The following is an 18,872-nucleotide window of genomic DNA, read 5'->3' on the forward strand; positions in this document are numbered from 1 at the left end:
TTGGTCATTTGTTAGGAGATCAATTGGTGGCTGGGTATCTGGTGACATTGGATAAGACAAGGGCATAGCAAGGACAGATTATGAATGAATAGGGTATCTCAGCCAATGGGCAGGGATCTTCTTGGGTCCCTTGTCCTGCTGGGAGAGCCTATTTGGGTGGAGTCAGGTGATCAGGGTTCTGTGCCACCTGGGCGGCTGTCTGGGTGGACGTGTGTCGTCTTGCCCCGGGCTGCTAGGCCAGAAACTTAAGGTCTATCCTGGGGGCATCTGGCTGCTAGGCTGTCTGAGGACCTATTCAGATGCCAGAGAGCAGCGTAGGGTTGGGACTGCGGGCTTGTAGTCCAACCAGAAGTAATGGTTTTGTCGTGGTCAGAGGTAGAGGGGAAGCTGTCACCACTAAGGGACCATCTACCTTGCTACCGGAGACCATTGTGAGTAAGCTGAGGCCAGTACCAGAGCAGATGTCTCGCCAGCCGGGGACGGTGAAGAAGTGGGAAAGCACCAGCAAGTGCCAAGTCAGGGACCCAGCGGGACAGCAGGGGTGAGGCTTGTGGAGCATCAGTGTGTGCCAAGCCAGGGACCTAACATGTCAGCGGCGGTGAAGCTTGAGGAGTATCTGTGAGGGCCAAGCCAGGGACCCAGCGGGGAAGCAGGGGATGGATGGCGCTTGAGGAAGATACTGAGTGCTAAAGTGCTAAGAGCTCAGGTGATCCAGTGGCTAGTGGATCTGAAGTCTAGTGAAAGACTGGGAGCTCGTTAAGTGAAGACCCATAGTGAGAGAGTGTGGGGAAAGCTGAGAACTGTTCATGGTGCAAATAGTTGAATACAATTGTTGTTAGTAACAGCTACAAGATTGTTGCCATAGGAGACAGCAGTCCTACCTATACAGAAGTGGTGTCCGGCTGGAGGCCTTCACCTGTATAGCTGTCTACCTATAGAAGTCTCGGAGTCTGCCAACTAACATTGCATATACCTAAGGGTGTCCTGGCCCTAACCCTCTCTCCCCCAGTTCTGTTTAAGAGACAATAAATCTCTTTTTGCATTCTAAAAGTGTCTGGCGCCCACCCTTTCATCTTGCATTACACCCACCATGCCTTGCAACCCACTCTAAAAAGAAGGATGTCAGCTCTCCTTGATTCTCGAGGTCACCATTAGGCCTCGAGGGGTCCAGGACTTTGCTACAGATACATTTATAGAGAGAAGAACTGTCAATAGCAACAACATTTCTGTTTATACAACTGGAATGACAGCTCCAAAAAAAGTTTAATAAAATAAATGTTGATGTTCAAATTGAAGCAATCTTGTAGAAAGTGTTCTAGGTTTGTCATGCAAATTTTGATTTCATTTCATTGTGGTCAATTGTAGCCACCATTTTGAGTTTTCAGTTACATAGTTACATAGTAGGTGAGGTTGAAAAAAGACACAAGTCCATCAAGTCCAACCTATGTGCGTGATTATATGTCAGTATTACATTGTATATCCCTGTATGTTGTGGTCGTTCAGGTGCTTATCTAATAGTTTTTTGAAACTATTGATGCTCCCCACTGAAACCACAGCCTGTGGAAGGGAATTCCACATCCTTGCCGCTCTTAGAGGAAAGAACCCTCTACGCAGTTTAAGGTTAAACCTCTTTTCTTCTAATTTTAGTGAGTGGCCACGTGTCTTATTAAACTCCCTTCCGCAAAAAAGTTTTATCCCTATTGTGGGGTCCAGTATGGTATTTGTAAATTGAAATCATATCTGCTTTGGCACAGATGGGCAAATGGGCGTACAGGTACGTCCCCTTTAAATCGTGGCATTGTGGGCACGCACCGCTGGCGGGGTGTGCGCGCCCGCCGCGTACTCTGTGACTGTGCCCGCGGGTCCCATGGACTTGATGCAGCAGAATGGGGGATGCCTATGTAAACAAGGCATTTCCCCATTCTGCCTAGTGACATGACAGGGATCTACTGCTCCCTGTCATCGGGAGCAGTGATCGCTGTCATGTCAGTGGTAGCCCATCCCCCCACAGTTAGAATCATTCCCTAGGACATATTTAACCCCTAGTTTTTAACCCCTTCCCTGCCGGTGTTATTTACACAGTAATCAGTGCATTTTTATAGGTCCCAAAATAGTGTCAAAAGTGTCCGATGTGTCCGCCATAATGTCGCAGTCCAGATAAAAATCGCAGATAGCCACCATTACTAAAAAAAAAATTAAAAATAAAAATGCCATAAATCTATCCCCTATTTTGTAGGCCCTATAAATTTTGCACAAACCAATCAATATACACTTATTGCAATTTTTTTCAATGCATTTTCTTGGGCATACATGGGGATATGACTGTCCTAGCAGACGGAAGACAACTGCTTTTCTTCGATCATATCTTTACCCATCTCCATCACAACTGTTCTGTACCTTCTTCAGAGATTTTCCAGCAGGTTGAGAACTTTCTTTATATCAGTGAAAGCAATCACTTCTGGTCTCAGAAGAGCTTTTTTTTTTTTCTCCACGGTGTACTTATGGCCCAATCATAAGGCGTCAGGTCAGTGGAATCATTGTTTTAAGCCCAGTCTTAGGGCACTTTCACACTGGGGCGTTGGCTTTACCATCACTTTCAACCCCCGCTAGTGGCCGAAAAAGGCTTAAGAGCCCCCGCAAAGCGTCGCTGCCAAATCGCTTTGAAGGCACTTCGGAGGCGCTGCCCATTGATTTCAATGGGCAGGGGAGCTTTAGGAGCAGTGTAAACACCGCTCCTAAAGTGCTGCAAAGATGCTGCTTGCAGGACTTTTAACGTCCCGCAAGCACACCGCTCCAGTGTGAAAGCACTCAGGCTGAGTGACAGGAGAGGCGCTTTGCAGGCGCTATTTTTTTAGTGCTATAGCGCCTGTAAAGCGCCTCAGTGTAAAGTAGTGTCAGGTCACCTAGAGGCTGGGTGACAGGTGCACACCGTTGTGATCAGGAGTGCACCGCAAGGTAGTGAACCCTATGGCTGACTGCTGCGGACTGAACCCTGGGAGGTCCAGGAAGCAGGTCTACTGGATCACTGACACAGATCCCACTGGGAGCTAGAGCATAGATTCCCCAGGGCACGGAGTCTAAGAGCCAGCAGATGTTCACCAGAGCCTTTAATGGTAAGGATGGACTGCGCTGCAGTCTGGCTCCAGGTCGCGGTCCCCAGGGTCTCACAGCTCACGCTCACGCTCACGCTCACGGTAGACTACAGGAGAAGAGGAAGGAGGCAGCAGGCTGGAACAACAAGGAAAGTAAGGGACAAGCCAAGGTCGGGGCCACAAGCAGACAAGGACAACAGAGTACACGCCAAGGTTTAGGGTTACAGGCAAACAGGGATGGTCGGGAACACGCCAAAGGTCAGGGTCACGAGCAGACAGGAATAGTTAAGAACAGGCCAAAGTCAGTAACAGGAATCAGATGTAGGAAACACAGCAAGTACACACAGAGGCTAACACACAATGGTTGATCAGCACTGCTGGCTTGCAGTGCACAGGTTAATATAGGGTTCCCTGATAGGGCTTGGGGTGGGGCCATGCTTAGAGGAGAGGTTACAAAAGCAGTCAGGTGAGGGTCAGCTGGTCTCTAGAGATGAACACATGGAGACAGGTATGCTGATCAACAAGCTCTATTGCATAACCATGACAAGTAGCCTTAGGGCTTCCCCTTTAAATGGGTCCACAACACTTATAGTGGGTCTCTCGGATAGGGTGCTGTGCTGGCAACATAGGGAACAAGCAGTTGCCACTCTAGATGCAGATTGGTGAAAGGGTTCTTCTCCAAAGCAGGTCGTTTCCGGGGATTATAGGTCCAACCTTAAGCTGACCCTTCTCCACAGGCACCTTAACCCAGTGGTCATCAACCCTGTCCTCAGGGCCCACCAACAGGCCAGGTTTGCAAGATAACTGAAATACATCACAGGTGATATAATTTGCTGCACAGTGATTGCAGTATTCTAGTCTGCATCTCCCCAAGGTAATACATAAAACCTGGCCTGTTAGTGGGCCCTGAAGACAGGGTTGATGACCACTGCTTTAACCTATGCTGAGCCTGTCGTGTGCCTATGTATAGCCTCTAGGTCCAATATGGCTGCCCATGTCTCAGGAACACTCTGTTTATTCAGACAGTCTCCCCCAAGATGGCCACAGGGAGCCCAGTGCAGAGGACAAGTCAGTCCTCTACAAGCTTCCTGCAACTACCTCTTACATCCCAACTGCATTGCTGCTTGTAATGCAGGAAAATGACAATGCTTAATAATCGCTCACCAAATGCCTTGTTCATCATGAACTGGCATTCTCACCCCCCAGAAGGCAATTTATTATGTATGATATCACCCAGGGAGCATTAGAGAGATGTACCAGAATAGCTTTAAAAATTCTAAAAAAATGTTAACAATATGCTAAAGCTTGTTAAAGCTAGCTAAGCATGGGCAAGCAATAACAGGCCTTCTAACACTGGTAATAATACTGCTGAGTGCAACGGACATTGCGGTTTTACAAATGATTTTTACACATTTCCTCTTTTAGTCACTGTGAGGAGCACTGCTATTTCAAGTAAAATTTAACTCGCCTCCAAAAAAAAGATTTATCTAACCTTGAATTTCCAATTATATGCATTGTTAGGTTAAAGCTGATTTCCAGGTATGGATTTTAATGCATAGTTACATTGGTCCAGCCTGCATACCTCCCAACTCTCTGAGATCGGAATGAGGGACACCTATCAGCAAAAGTATGCAGGCATAGGACACACCCCCTGGCCACGCAAGGAGAATTGCACAAAAAAAAAAGATTGGTTAAATCCACTTTTTTAGTTCTTTTTACCACTACTATTCCTTTATATTGGCTTTTGGAATTTACAAATGCAGCAATTTAGAATTCAGATGAAAGGTTTAGTGCTGGAAAACACTGATAGATACAAAGTGCATTTTGTATACATCTATATACAGTACATCAGACCAAAATGAGGGACAAATGAGGAGGAATGAGGGACAGAGGGACATTGCTCCAAATCAGGGACAGTCCCTTGAAATCAGGGACAGTTGGGAGCTATGAGCCTGGACCAATGCAGGTATGCTTATTCAATACCTGTGGTATACCTGTGGAAGCGGAAAACCACTGTAGTAGTCGCCCTTACTACAGTGATGGCTGCTGTCTTCCATATCCTGTGCCTGGAGATTGTGATGTCACCATCCTGCCTCTGCATCTCGTCCAATCAGAGAATGCTTTGCATTCATTTAGAAAACTGCAAGGCATTTTGTGGATGGCGATTGTGCCAAGCGGACATCCCCCGTGATTACTATGCAGCAGAACATACAAATGGCAACCACCCCAACGTATAAATGGCCTTTACATCAAGAAGCGCGACACATGTCAAAAAACAGACAAAAATTCCCAGTTCACTTACCTGCCAGCCTGCAACAAACCAAATTGACCCTGTCTAACAGTTTACATTAAAAACAAGAGGTTTAGTTTGCACACATTTACAAAAATATGCGTAAGCAGCAGAGGCCACGTCAGCGCCCTTAAAGCGGAGTTCCAGGCTAAATCGAAAGTAGGTCTTAATCAATTGAGCACGATAACCCACTCCCTCGTTTTCAGATATTCTTTTTTTTTTTGTATCTTTTTTTGTTTTCTTGCAGGACTTCTGTCCTACCTCGCCATGGTGAGGTTACGTCATCATCGGCCCCTCCTCCTCCGCCCTCTCCCCTCTGCTTTCTGGGACCAGTGTTAATTTTGGCATTAAATTTCGATTTAGTCTTAGGACTAAAATGGATGGCATTTTAGTTTTAGTCCCATTTTAGTCTTCTGCAGTTGTTTTAGTTTTAGTTGTATTTAGTCGACTATAGATCCAGTACATTTTAGTCGACAAACTAATTTTAGTCGTCTAAAATCGAATAGGTGTACTGTAGTTAAATTGTAATGCATTAGTTAAGCATTTCATTACAACTTTCAAACTCATTAAATACTGCTGAAGTGAAAAATCGAATGTTATTATTTATGGTATTGGAGGTATGAACATGCACTACAGACCAGTGTTAATTTTTAAGTCAAATTTTAATTCAGTTTTAGTCTTATGCCCCGTACACACGGTCGGACTTTGTTCGGACATTCCGACAACAAAATCCTAGCATTTTTTCCGACGGATGTTGGCTCAAACTTGTCTTACATACACACGGTCACACAAAGTTGTCGGAAAATCCGATCGTTCTAAATGCGGTGACGTAAAACACGTAGGTCGGGACTATAAACGGGGCAGTGGCCAATAGCTTTCATCTCTTTATTTATTCTGGGCATGCGTGGCACTTTGTCAGTCGGATTTGTGTACACGATCGGAATTTCCGACAACGGATTTTGTTGTCGTAAAATTTTATATCCTGCTCTCAAACTTTGTGTGTCGGAAAATCCGATGGAAAATGTGTGATGGAGCCTACACACGGTCGGAAGTTCCGACAACAAGGTCCTATCACACATTTTCCGTCGGAAAATCCGACCGTGTGTACGGGGCATTAGTCCTTTGACTAAAATGTCATTTTAGTTTTAGTCTTATTTTAGTCATATCTATTGTTTTAGCTTTAGTCGTATTTTAGTCGACTAAAATAATTTTAAAGGGGTTGCAAAGGTAGATGTTTTTTTACCTTAATGCATTATATGCATTAAGGTGAAAAAACATCCGACGATTAGCGGCCCCCCAGCCCCCCCCCCTGTTTACTTACCTGAGCCCTCGAAAGTCCCGTGTGGTAAACACGCTGGCTTCTTGACCGAGCTTCTCGGCTCTTCTCGACTCATTCATTGGATAATTGATAGCAGGGCAGCCATTGGCTCCCGCTGCTGTCAATCAAATCAATGACGTGGCGCGGCCGGGTGATACAGTCAGTGGCTATAGCCGCCGACTATCACAGGAGCGTGCCCGCAAGCTAACCCCCTTGGGAGAGAGCTTCCCAGAACGGGGGTTAGCTAATGCGGGGAGGAGCCGAGACAGCCGCCGAGGGACCCCAGAAGACGAGGATCGGGGCCAGTCTGTGCAAAACGAGCTGCACAGTGGAGGTAAGTATGACATGTTTGTTATTTTTTTTTTTTTTAAAAAGGAACCTTTACAACCCCTTTAATTTAGTTGACTAAAATGTTTTAGTCGACAAAATTAACACTGTCTGGGACCTGTAGGTGTCCTAAAATACGACGGGGCCATTCAGAAAGCGCAGCACGACTCGCGCATGCACAGTAGGAAATTGGCTGTGAAGCCTGAAGGCTTCACTGCCGGTTTACCTTAGTTGCAATGCCGGCGCCTGCACCCAAGTCGATGGTTGAATCGGCTTTGTGGGGCAGACATTCCGGGATCCCTGGACAGGCAAGTGTCCTTATATTAAAAGTTAGCAGCTACTGACTTTTAAAGAAAAATTTCAGAGGCTGGAACTCCTCTTTAATCTATCCATTATTATACAGTACATGTGCTCCATCCCAGGAGACTCTGAAAATTATAGAGTTGGTACTGCAGTACACCAGGGTTGCCATGACGTGGCTACTGCAGCTTACGCATATATTTGCAGATGTGTGCAAACTAAACCCCTTGTTTTTAATGTGAACTGTTAGACGGGGCAATTCGGTTTGTTGCAGGCTGGCTGGTAAGTGAGTTGGGAGTTTTTGTTTGTTGTTTTTAGCCCGGGTTCACACCTATGCGAATTAGATGCGGCTTACACCGCATCTAATTCGCAGGACATTTTAAAATACATTCATATGAATGTATCTGGTTCACATATGTGCGTTGCATTCGCACTGCGCATTGCACAAAAAACGTGTGCGTTTTTTGGGCATTGCGGTGCGAACTACAAGCCTATTATCTCCTATGGGAACGCATCTGATTCGCAGATGCATTGCGTTCTGAACAAGGATTTTCTCTTTCTCCTCACTACACCTCCCCCTCTCCCCCCCCCCCCTCCCTCCCCCTCTCCCTGCTCTCTAATCCTGAGCAAAAACGCAATGAATCCGTTGAACAGGAGATTGTTATCTCCCCAGTGAAACCTGAGCTTCAATTCGCACCGCACATGTGTGAAACCAGGCTTATACTATGCAGCAGAGCAGCTGCTCGGAATAGGACCCAGAAGACTACGACGACTACTACAGTGGTTCTCTGCTTCCACAGTGATCCCACAGGTAAAGATTATGAAAATACAAACTATACCTGGAGATAACTTTTAAATAAAACTATGACTCTAATCTCCATGCACTACCACCTCACTCCCTCTAGCCTTTTTCACTTTGGAAGCAAACATAAAAGAATGATGGCAAATAAAGGCCAAGTGGTCCATTGAGTCTGCCCCATTTTTAATTTTTTGCTGGCCCTGCATTGCACATGATGAAATTAGAATGTGACCGACTAAGTGGAAAAGAGAAGCCGCTTTGGATGACCAGTCGCACATAGAGGAGGAAGCCTCCAGGAGCAAGAGCTTTTCAACGGCACCCCTAGAAATAAGCAAGTTTTTAATCCTCGCAGTACAGGGGGACACACACTGTAAGGACAACTTTTGACTTTCTCTGGAGCTCAGCTTTAATGGTTTCAATCTTGTCACCATATTTCCCTACTTTCCTTAAAAGAGAAGTATGAACTTTGTAAAAAACAAAAAAACAAAAACATTTATATTCACCTAGGTGGGTGCAGCATGAATCCAATGCTGCATTAGTCCCCCACGGGCTCTGCAGTGAGAACAGAGAGATCAAACACCACTTATTGCTCAGTTCTCCCCTCTTTTCACAGCCCGGACTGGCTCAGCGACATCAGCCGACGGCAGGCTTTAGCCCACTGTCGGCTGAAAACAGGTCACAGGAGTGCAGAATGAACTGCACTCCTGTGATCCATAGGAGAAGCATAGCCGAAAAAGCTTTGGCTATACTTCTCCTTTGAGGCTGGACATACTTAGTTTCTTGCAGTCTCTCCTGATATGTGTTAATCTTTAGACTTTTCATCTTTTTTGTTACCCATCTCTGGACTCATTCTATGTTATCAACATAGGCGTGCCAAGGGGGTGTGCCAGGTGTGCCTGGGCACACACTTAGCTCCCCCGTACGGCGTAGATTCCCCCTGCTGCCTGGGCCCGTGTCATTTACCGACCGCTTCCTTTTCTGAATGAGCACAGTGAGTGATTGGTACAGATCCCTCACTGTGTGTTAATTCATAACTGAAGTCTAGTAAACTGTGTTTACTAGGCTTCGGTTTGTGACTGAACAGGAAGCTGCTCAGTACAGAGCATTTCCCATTCATTCACTGTTCAGTGCAGCTGACGCTACAGAGTAAGGGGGTGGGAAATCTCTGTCCTCAACCCCTTTCTCTGTCGCAAAAGTGAGACATCCATCCCTGATATTTCACCAAAGTCTCCAGTGGGGCTCTTTAAAGAATTGTAAATAAAAAATATTGTAAAAAAAATACTAAAAAATAAATAACTACCGACACTTCCCACTGGCAAACTGACAACATCCACTGCCCTACTGACACCGTCCATGTTAAAATACATTTCAAAATGTCAGTTTAGCTTCTTAAGTGTGTTATATATTATGTATATGTATATATTTATATATATATATATATATATATATATATATATATATATATATATACACACACAGTATCTCACAAACGTGTGTACACCCCTCACATTTTTTGTATATATCTTTTTATGTGACAACACTGAAGAAATGACACTTTGCTACAATGTAAAGTAGTGAGTGTACAGCTTGTATAACAGTGTAAATTTGCTGTCCCCTCAAAATAACTCAACACACAGCCATTAATGTCTAAACCACTGGCAACAAAAGTGAGTACACCCCTAAGTGAAAATGTCCAAATTAGGCCCAAAGTGTCAATATTTTGTGTGGCCACCATTATTTTCCAGCATTGCCTTAACCTTCTTGGGCATTGAGTTCACCAGAGCTTCACAGGTTGCCACTGGAGTCCTCTTCCACTCCTCCATGACGACATCACAGAGTTGGTGGATGTTGGAGACCTTGCGCTCCTCCACCTTCCGTTTGAGGATGCCCCACAGATGCTCAATAGGGTTTAGCTCTAGAGACATACTTGGCCAGTCCATCACCTTTACCCTCAGCTTCTTTAGCAAGGCAGTGGTTGTCTTGGAGGTGTGTTTGGGGTCGTTATGTTGGAATACTGCCCTGCGGCCCAGTCTCCGAAAGGAGGGAATCATGCTCTGTTTCAATATGTCCCAGTACATGTTGGCATTTATGGTTCCCTCAATGAACTGTAGCTCCCCAGAGCCGGCAGCACTCATGCAGCTCCAGACCATGACACTCCCACCACCAAGCTTGACTGTAAGCAAGACACACTTGTCTTTGTACTCCTCACCTGGTTGCCGCCACACACGCTTGACACCGTCTGAACCAAATAAGTTTATCTTGGTCTCATCAGACCACAGGACATGGTTCCAGTAATCCATGTCCTTAGTCTGCTTGTCTTCAGCAAACTGTTTGCAGGATTTCTTGTGCATCACCTTTAGAAGAGGCATCCTTCTGGGATGACAGCCATGTAGACCAATTTGATGCAGCGTGTGGCATATGGCCTGAGCACTGACAGGCTGACCCCTCACCCCCACAACCTCTGCAGCAATGCTGGCAGCACTCATACGTCTATTTCCCAAAAACAACCTCTGGATATGACGCTGAGCATGTGCACTCAACTTCTTTGGTTGACCATGGCGAGGCCTGTTCTGAGTGGAACCTGTCCTGTTAAACCCCTGTATAGTCTTGGCCACCGTGCTGCAGCTCAGTTTAAGGGCCTTGGCAATCTTCTTATAGCTTAGGCTATCTTTATGTAGAGGAACAATTCTTTTTTTTCAGATCCTCAGAGATTTTTTGCCACGAGGTGCCATGTTGAACTTACAGTAGCCAGTATGAGAGAGTGAGAGCGATAACACCAAATTTAACACACCTGCTCCCCATTCACACCTGAGACCTTGTAAAACTAACAAGTCACATGGCACTGGGGAGGGAAAATGGCTAATTGGGTCCAATTTGGACATTTTCAGTTAGGGGTGTACTCACTTTTGTTTCCAGCGGTTTAGACATTAATGGCTGTGTGTTGAGTTATTTTGAGGGGACAGCAAATTTACACTGTTATACAAGCTGTACACTCACTACTTTACACTCACCCTTGAAGGACAACCACACACCTGAATACCCCCTCCACCAAATTATTTGGAGGTGTGGTCCAATACTTTTGGCAATATAGTGTGGATGAGCAAGTCTGGGCTGGAGGAACTTGACTGGCCTGCACAGAGTCCTGACCTCAACCCGATAGAACACCTTTGGAATGAATTAGAGTGGAGACTGCGAGCCAGGCCTTCTCGTCCAACATCAGTGCCTGACCCAACAAATGCGCTTCCGGAAGAATGGTCAAACACTCCCATTGACACACTCCTAAACCTTGTGGACAGCCTTCCCAGAAGAGTGGAAGCTGTTATAGCTGCAAAGGTTGGGCCAACTCAATATTGAACCCTACGGACTAAGACTGGGATGCCATTAAAGTTAATGTGCATTTAAGGTAGGCGTCACAATACTTTACTACAATATATAGTCTGCGCACACCAATGGTTATCAATATCTTTTGTAAGTGAGGTCTCTAGACACAGTATTCTAAATGAAGTCTATCTAAAGATCTATATAGAGGAGTCAGAACCCCCTTTCTCCTGGTGGTGATCCCACTAGTGATCACTAAATATCTATATAGAGGAATCAGAGCCTCCTTCCTCCTGCTGGTGACCCCTCTAGTGACAACTAAAGATCTATATAGAGGAGTCAGAGCCTCCTTCCTCCTGCTGGTGACCACTCTAGTGATCACTAAATATCTATATAGAGGAAATCAGAGCCTCCTTCCTCCTGCTGGTGACCCCTACAGTGACAACGAAATATCTATATAGAGGAATCAGAGCCTCCTTCCTCCTGCTGGTGACCCCTCTAGTGACAACTAAAGATCTATATAGAGGAGTCAGAGCCTCCTTCCTCCTGCTGGTGACCACTCTAGTGACAACTAAAGATCTATATAGAGGAAATCAGAGCCTCCTTCCTCCTGCTGGTGACCCCTACAGTGACAACGAAATATCTATATAGAGGAATCAGAGCCTCCTTCCTCCTGCTGGTGACCCCTCTAGTGACAACTAAAGATCTATATAGAGGAGTCAGAGCCTCCTTCCTCCTGCTGGTGACCACTCTAGTGACAACTAAATATCTATATAGAGGAAATCAGAGCCTCCTTCCTCCTGCTGGTGACCCCTACAGTGACAACGAAATATCTATATAGAGGAATCAGAGCCTCCTTCCTCCTGCTGGTGACCCCTCTAGTGACAACTAAAGATCTATATAGAGGAGTCAGAGCCTCCTTCCTCCTGCTGGTGACCACTCTAGTGACAACTAAAGATCTATATAGAGGAAATCAGAGCCTCCTTCCTCCTGCTGGTGACCCCTACAGTGACAACGAAATATCTATATAGAGGAATCAGAGCCTCCTTCCTCCTGCTGGTGACCACTCTAGTGACAACTAAAGATCTATATAGTGGAAATCAGAGCCTCCTTCCTCCTGCTGGTGACCACTCTAGTGATCACTAAATATCTATTAAGAGGAATCAGAGCCTCCTTCCTCTTGCTGATGATCCCTCTAGTGAAAACTAAAGATCTATACAGTGTATAGAGGGATCAGGACTTCCTTCCTCCTGCTGGTGATCGCTATAGTGTGAACGGAAAATCTATTTAGGGGAATCAGGACTTACTTTCTCCTGTTGGTGATCCTTCTAGTGATAACTGAAGGTCTATATAAGGGAATCAGGACCTCCTTCTTCCTGCTGATGATCCCTCTAGCGATAACTAAAGATCTGTATCAGGGAATCAGGACCTCCTTCCTCCTGCTGGTGATCGCTATAGTGTTAACGGAAAATCTACATAGAGGAATCAGGACCTTCTGCCTCCTGCTGGTGTTCCCTAGTGATGCATTCCACAATTCTATTTGATCTCTCCACTACAAGGCCACTCTCCTTTCTCATTTTGCAATCATCTGAAATAAGCACCATCAGATCCCCCAATGCCCACCAGATGCATAGATGCAGATATCCATCTCTCAATGATGTGGCCAGCCAGTGTGCAGCTAGTAAGTCTCAGGAGCTGCTGCCAATCACCAGGCTTGTGGGTGGCACTGCAACTGTAATCAAGCTGTACATGGTGGCTGTACATCAGCATGTACAAGCTTTGGTCCAGAGCATATCCTATGAGGACAACACTGCTTCTGGTTAGGAAGGAGCTCAGGGAGTGTTGTCACCCTAGAACAGAAAATTAAGGAATTGGAGGGATCACTTCGTATCATGCATGCAACAAAAAAACGCAACTACCATCTTTATATTCTATGAGGTCTCTGCGTTTTTAAAATGTATAATGTTTTGAGAGTTTTAAGTCGTTTTCTAGCCAAAAATGCAGATTTTATTGTGTGCAAAGAAATGAAAAAAATTGCTCAGGCAGCAAATTGGTTAAAGCAACCATTCCATGAAAGGCACACCAAGGCTGTGATTGGCAATCCCTTTCTGCAGATTCTAGTTGTCTGGCTTATACACTGACCTGTTTCCTTTAACTGGTCCCCGGCTACATGTAAGCCTCATTACACTATGACAGGTGGCAATGAGCCGCACAGAATGTAAAATATGAATAAACGTCTGATGATAATAATGTGCAATAGTTTAATGAGCAATCTAAATTAGTCATCTGTTGCATGGATGTATGCTTACAGAACAATATCAGGCAGCAGATAATCAATATAGTAATTAGAATGAGTCTGCATACATTATATGAAACTTACAGATCTGTAAGCAAATCGTGTGCATGCTAAAGCCCAATAAAGAGACCAAAACCTTAGCGTTTTTTCAACATTTAACAGTTATTCATGCCCTATAAAATTTTTGTGTTTGTGTCCAGCATTTACATATTTTGAGGTTCACCTCCAGGTCACACAGAGCTGCTTCCCTGAACTTCCAGTTGGGGAGTGTGCACTACAAATCCACTTCCTGCAAAGTGAAGCTTCCTTTCATTTACTAAGCTCTGGAGCAACCACACTTGCAAACTGCACAGTATAATTGCCTTTAGTAAATCCCACACACACCCTAGGCACTATAAGTACCCTGTGCACACTGCACACCCTCAGCATGACATCCAAGCAGGCACACCAAGGACCCCCAACCACACCGCCCTTGTGTGCCCAATGCAAGCATTGCAAGCACGAACAACGAGAAGGACCCCCCTGTCACACTGTGTGGGCACGTTGCTAAGAACCCAAGCCGCACTGCTCTTGTGTGCCCTATGCCCAGCACCCGAGCAAGCACAATGAGAAGGAGGTCCTACCACACTGCCCATGCATGCCCTATGGCTGACACCCAAGCACGCATAAAATAAGAACGACCCAGCCGGGAGTGCGCACAATAGGATGGCTCTGTGGAGACCCTCCAAGCAAGTGGAGCCACCCTGGAAGCGGATATTATGGACACCAAACTTTACAAAGTCAATTTTGCTGCAAAGAATATCTGTGCAAAAAAAGGAGACAGGGAGAAAGCAAGAAGATAAGGTATGCTAGCATATTTATTTTTTATCAGCAAAGGTTTAAGGCTGCTTTCACACTGGGGCATTGAGGGTGTCGGCGGTAAAGCGCCGCTATTTTTAGCAGCGCTTTACTGTTGTTTTAGCGGCGCTGTTCGGCCGCTAGCGGGCTTTTAACCCCCGCTAGCGGCCAAAGAAGGGTTAAAACCGGTGTACACCGCTCCTACAGCGCTGCAAAGATGCGGTTTGCAGGACTTTCTTGTACCATCCTGCCAGCGCTCCAGTGTGAATGCACTCGGGCTTTCGCACTGGAGTGAGAGGAGAGGCACTTTACAGGTACTATGCAGGAGCTATTTTTAGCTATAGTGCCTCATTGTGAAAGCAGCCTAACACTTTAACGTGGTTCTAAAGGCTCAAGGTTTTTTACCTTCATGCATTCTATGCATGAAGGTAAAAAAACCTTCTGTGTGCAGCAGCCCCCCAACCCCCCCTAATACTTACTGGAGTCCCATCACGATCCAGTGATGTGCACGAGAGCCTCGGCTCTCCGGAGACTCTACCTCCTCACTGGCTGAGACAGCAGCGGGAGCCATTGGCTGTTAATAACAGCCAGTGAGCCAATGAGGACAGAGAGGAAATGGGGCCGAGCCGTGGCTCTGTGTCTGAATGGACACACAGCAGCTGCTTGGAAGCCCCCAGAGCCAGCTGCTTGGTTTTGGTACACTCGGCAGGAGGGAGGGGCCAAGAGCGCCGGTGAGGGGGGGCGGGGGAGAGAAAAGGAGGATTGGGGCTGCTCTGTGCAAAACCACTGCACAGGGCAGGTAAGTATAACATGTTTGTTTTTTTTTTTTTTATTGCCTTTAATATCACTTTAAGGGCTTGTTCACACTAGTGGTTGGGGGCGGTAAAACCGCCTCCCCAACCGTTGCCCCCAATAGTTGCAGAGGCAGCAGCCCAGGGTGTAGGAATTACAACTCCTGTTGCTTTTGGTGGGTGTAGCGCCTGCCAAATGGGACCTATTCAAGTGAATGGGGCTGCTCCCCAAGTGCAATGTGCGTGCTTGTGGAATACTAGTGTGGGATTAAAGGGGTTAAAGTAGCTGGGGAGGGGGCAATACACCGCCTCCTCACTGCCTCTCAAATACTCTCTGCGGAGCAGTCCCAATGCAAATCACTCTTCAGACAGCAAAGCTAAAGCCGGCCATAGATGGATCGAAACTCGGCTGGTTCAGCAGGAACTGGCAAAAACTGTGATCTATCTATGAGCAGGGCTGGAAGTACTGAAGTCAGTCATTAAAGTGGTTGTAAAGCCTAAACATATTTTACCTTATGACATTCCTTGCTTGCCTTAAGGTAAAAAATGTTTAGGTGTCAGCATCACCCCCTCAGCCCCCCTTTACTTACCTGAGACACCTTTCGATCCAGCGCCGTGCACATCAGCAGTTCGTTTCCCCCTCACTTCCGGGTCGCACTGGTTTTGCTGGGGCACTGGGAGCCATTGGCTCCCGGTGCTGTCAATCAAAGCCAGTGACAACAGAGCGGGAGGACGGGGCCGAGTCCCGCTGTCTGTGTCAATGGACGCAGCGCGCACAAGTGCCCCCATGGGAAGCGGCTTCACTGGACAGAGAGGAGGGGCCAGGACACGACACGAAAAGAGGAGGTTCCCGGCCGCTCTGTGCAATTCCATTACACAGAGTAGGTGAGTATAGACATGTTTGTTATTTATTTATTTATTTTTATTTACCTTTACAAACTCTTTAAGCCTAGTACACATGCTAGATTATCGGATAAATGATTGTCCGTTTTTTTTTTTTTGCATGCTAGTCTCCATATCAAAAACGAATAGGTTATTAAAATACGAAAATTCTCGTATGACAGAATAAAAAATCGGGAGTGATGTAATGTATTTGTATTGTATTTTTGGATGAAAACTGAACTGATTAAAGGGATATTAAAGGTTCCCTTTTTTTTTTTCTTTTAAAGTAACAAACATGTTATACTTACCTCCTCTGGGCAGTTGGATCCTCCTCTTCTGGGGTCCCTCGGTGGCGCTCCTGGTTCCTCCCCGCATTGAGTGACCCGTCGGAGAAGCGCTCTCCTTTGGGGCACCCGTGCGGGTGCGCTCCCGTGACCTGCTTCTGCGTCCATAGTCACAGACAGCAGTACTCGGCACCGCCCCCCCCGGCACCCACATCATTGGATTTGATTGACAGCAGTGGGAGCCAATGGCTGCTCTGCTATCAATCTATCCAATCAAGAGCCGAGACACCGGCCAGAGATGGTGTGCACGTCATGGGAACGAACGGGTTTAGGTGAGTAAAACGAGGGGGGTGGAGCTGGGGGGCTGGTGGACTACCATAGAATGCATTGAGGTGAAAAACTGGGAGGGTTTACAACCCCTTTAAATGAAAATCATACAATCTGGTATCGTACAAGAAAGATTTTCGTGTTTGTCCCTTCGAAAATTTTCTGATGAAAGCTGCGTGCTAGCGATCAGATTATCGTACGATCGCGTCGAAAGCAGTATTTTTTATACGATAATCTGATCGCGTGTATGAGGCTTTGGATTAACTTCAGTACAAGCAGTCTGTTTTTTTTTTTTTTTCATGTGATCGCTGTCGACGGGCTAAAGCCACCAGCAGTGATCATTGTATTCTGACAGTGGGGGAAACCTCCCGCTGTCAGAATATAATAGCGCAACGGAGAGATACGGGAGGGAAAAATCGAGCGATTTTCTTTTTTTATAACCCATGGTTGAAGAAAAGAAAATGGCATAATCTAAGTCCCAAAATAAGCGAATGTAAAAATAATACAGCTAGCACAACAAAAGAAGCATAAATTGAGTTGTATTAGAAAGATTTCACAAGATATATATATAGTAAAAACCTGAGAGATAGCCATCCCTGATCTATCCTATCACTAGACATACTGCAGCTACTGACAATTCCAGGCATGCAATGCAGAGAGGCAACAGGTCCAGGATGATGACAACACGTACAGATAACAAATACAATCGCTCAGTAAGGAAATCTGGTGGAGGATGACGAGCTTTCGGTGTGTGTTGTCACCATCCTGGTCCTGGATATGGACCTGTTGCCTTTTTGCCTGTAATTGTCAGCAGTTTGCATTAGGTGTAATGATGAGATAGAGTCCTGGGATGGTGTTTTACTACGCCTTGTCCTTTTTTTTTTTTTTCTAATACAAACCTTTTTTTTTATGCTACTTTGGTGTGGTAGCTTTATTATTCCAATCATTCTGATGGGTACGTCATCAACCAAAGGGAGCCGAGAGCAACTGGTAGCCTCCGAGCCCCTGACTGCGGACCAGGGTGCATGGTGGAAGATCTCAGTGTCTATACCACTTCTCAAATGGAATTTTCTGACCTGCAAAATAAAGATCTGCAACAAAAACGACCGATATGATCTCAGCCATATAGAGTGTCAGCTTCTACGGAAAGTTCCCAGCTGCCCAGACGGTCCCTTCTCATGCAGCATCATTCTATATTAAGCCCTGTATCCTCCCCCCCCCCCCCCCAGACCAGATCATTGAAGAGGCTGCGGAGATAATCAGTCCCCGCTGATGATCGCTGCCGATCGCTGCTTTCCTCTTCCCAGAGAAACTCTCCGCAGTCTCTTCATCCCGTAGACCGCAGTGTGTCCCCCGTGTCACCCTGTCATCAAGCACACCCGTTCTCTTCCCTGCACCTTACGGGCACAGCTGCACCTGAGGTTTTTCCTTTTAGTCGCTTGCAGGAAATTTAACCCTTCGAGGGCAAGCACCGTGAACAAAAAAAAAAAAAAAAATCAGTACATTGCAAATGAAGCAACTGTCAACAAAGGCTTGAGCCCCCCTCTTTCCCATGATGCCAATCCCTGTCATCCTGTCATTCTCCTACCTGCAGAGCTGTTCTTGTGTGCTCCACGTCCTTTCCTGCTCTGTCCCTGCACACTGTGCTCCTGTACACAGAGCCCGCCCACTCCCACTGCATGAGTGTCACACAGGGCAGCCAATGGGCAGTCGCCCACTCCACTCCCACTCTCTGCCTGTGCTGTGAACCTGAGGACTCCACTTCTGGCCGCTGTTAGGAGAGCACAATGCAGCCTACACACACACACACACACACACACACACACACACACACACACACACACACCATGGCGAGAACATGGCGGAGGTGGGGGGGGGGGTGCGCCTTGAAGTGGCCATACAAGCACCGATCTGTGAGCGATCAAAGTACGAGAGACCGCAAGCAAGCGATTCATTGTCGATTAAAACATCCAACGACGCAACACATACAGTATTGATTGAAAACACGACC

The 18,872-nt window shown here is 46.2% G+C and overlaps 1 protein-coding gene across 1 annotated transcript in view; it reads right to left on the reverse strand.

The window, feature by feature from the left end:
- Positions 1-18,601, reverse strand: part of RCAN2 (regulator of calcineurin 2) — a 229,639-nt gene extending 211,038 nt beyond the window's left edge. The window contains exon 1 of the mRNA XM_073625247.1: positions 18,450-18,601. The gene's annotated coding sequence lies outside the window, so the exon portion shown is untranslated. The remainder of the gene's footprint in view (positions 1-18,449) is intronic.
- Positions 18,602-18,872: the final 271 nt, after the last annotated feature.

This window comes from Aquarana catesbeiana, linkage group LG04, assembly GCF_042186555.1.
Source record: "Aquarana catesbeiana isolate 2022-GZ linkage group LG04, ASM4218655v1, whole genome shotgun sequence".
NCBI lineage: Eukaryota > Metazoa > Chordata > Amphibia > Anura > Ranidae > Aquarana > Aquarana catesbeiana.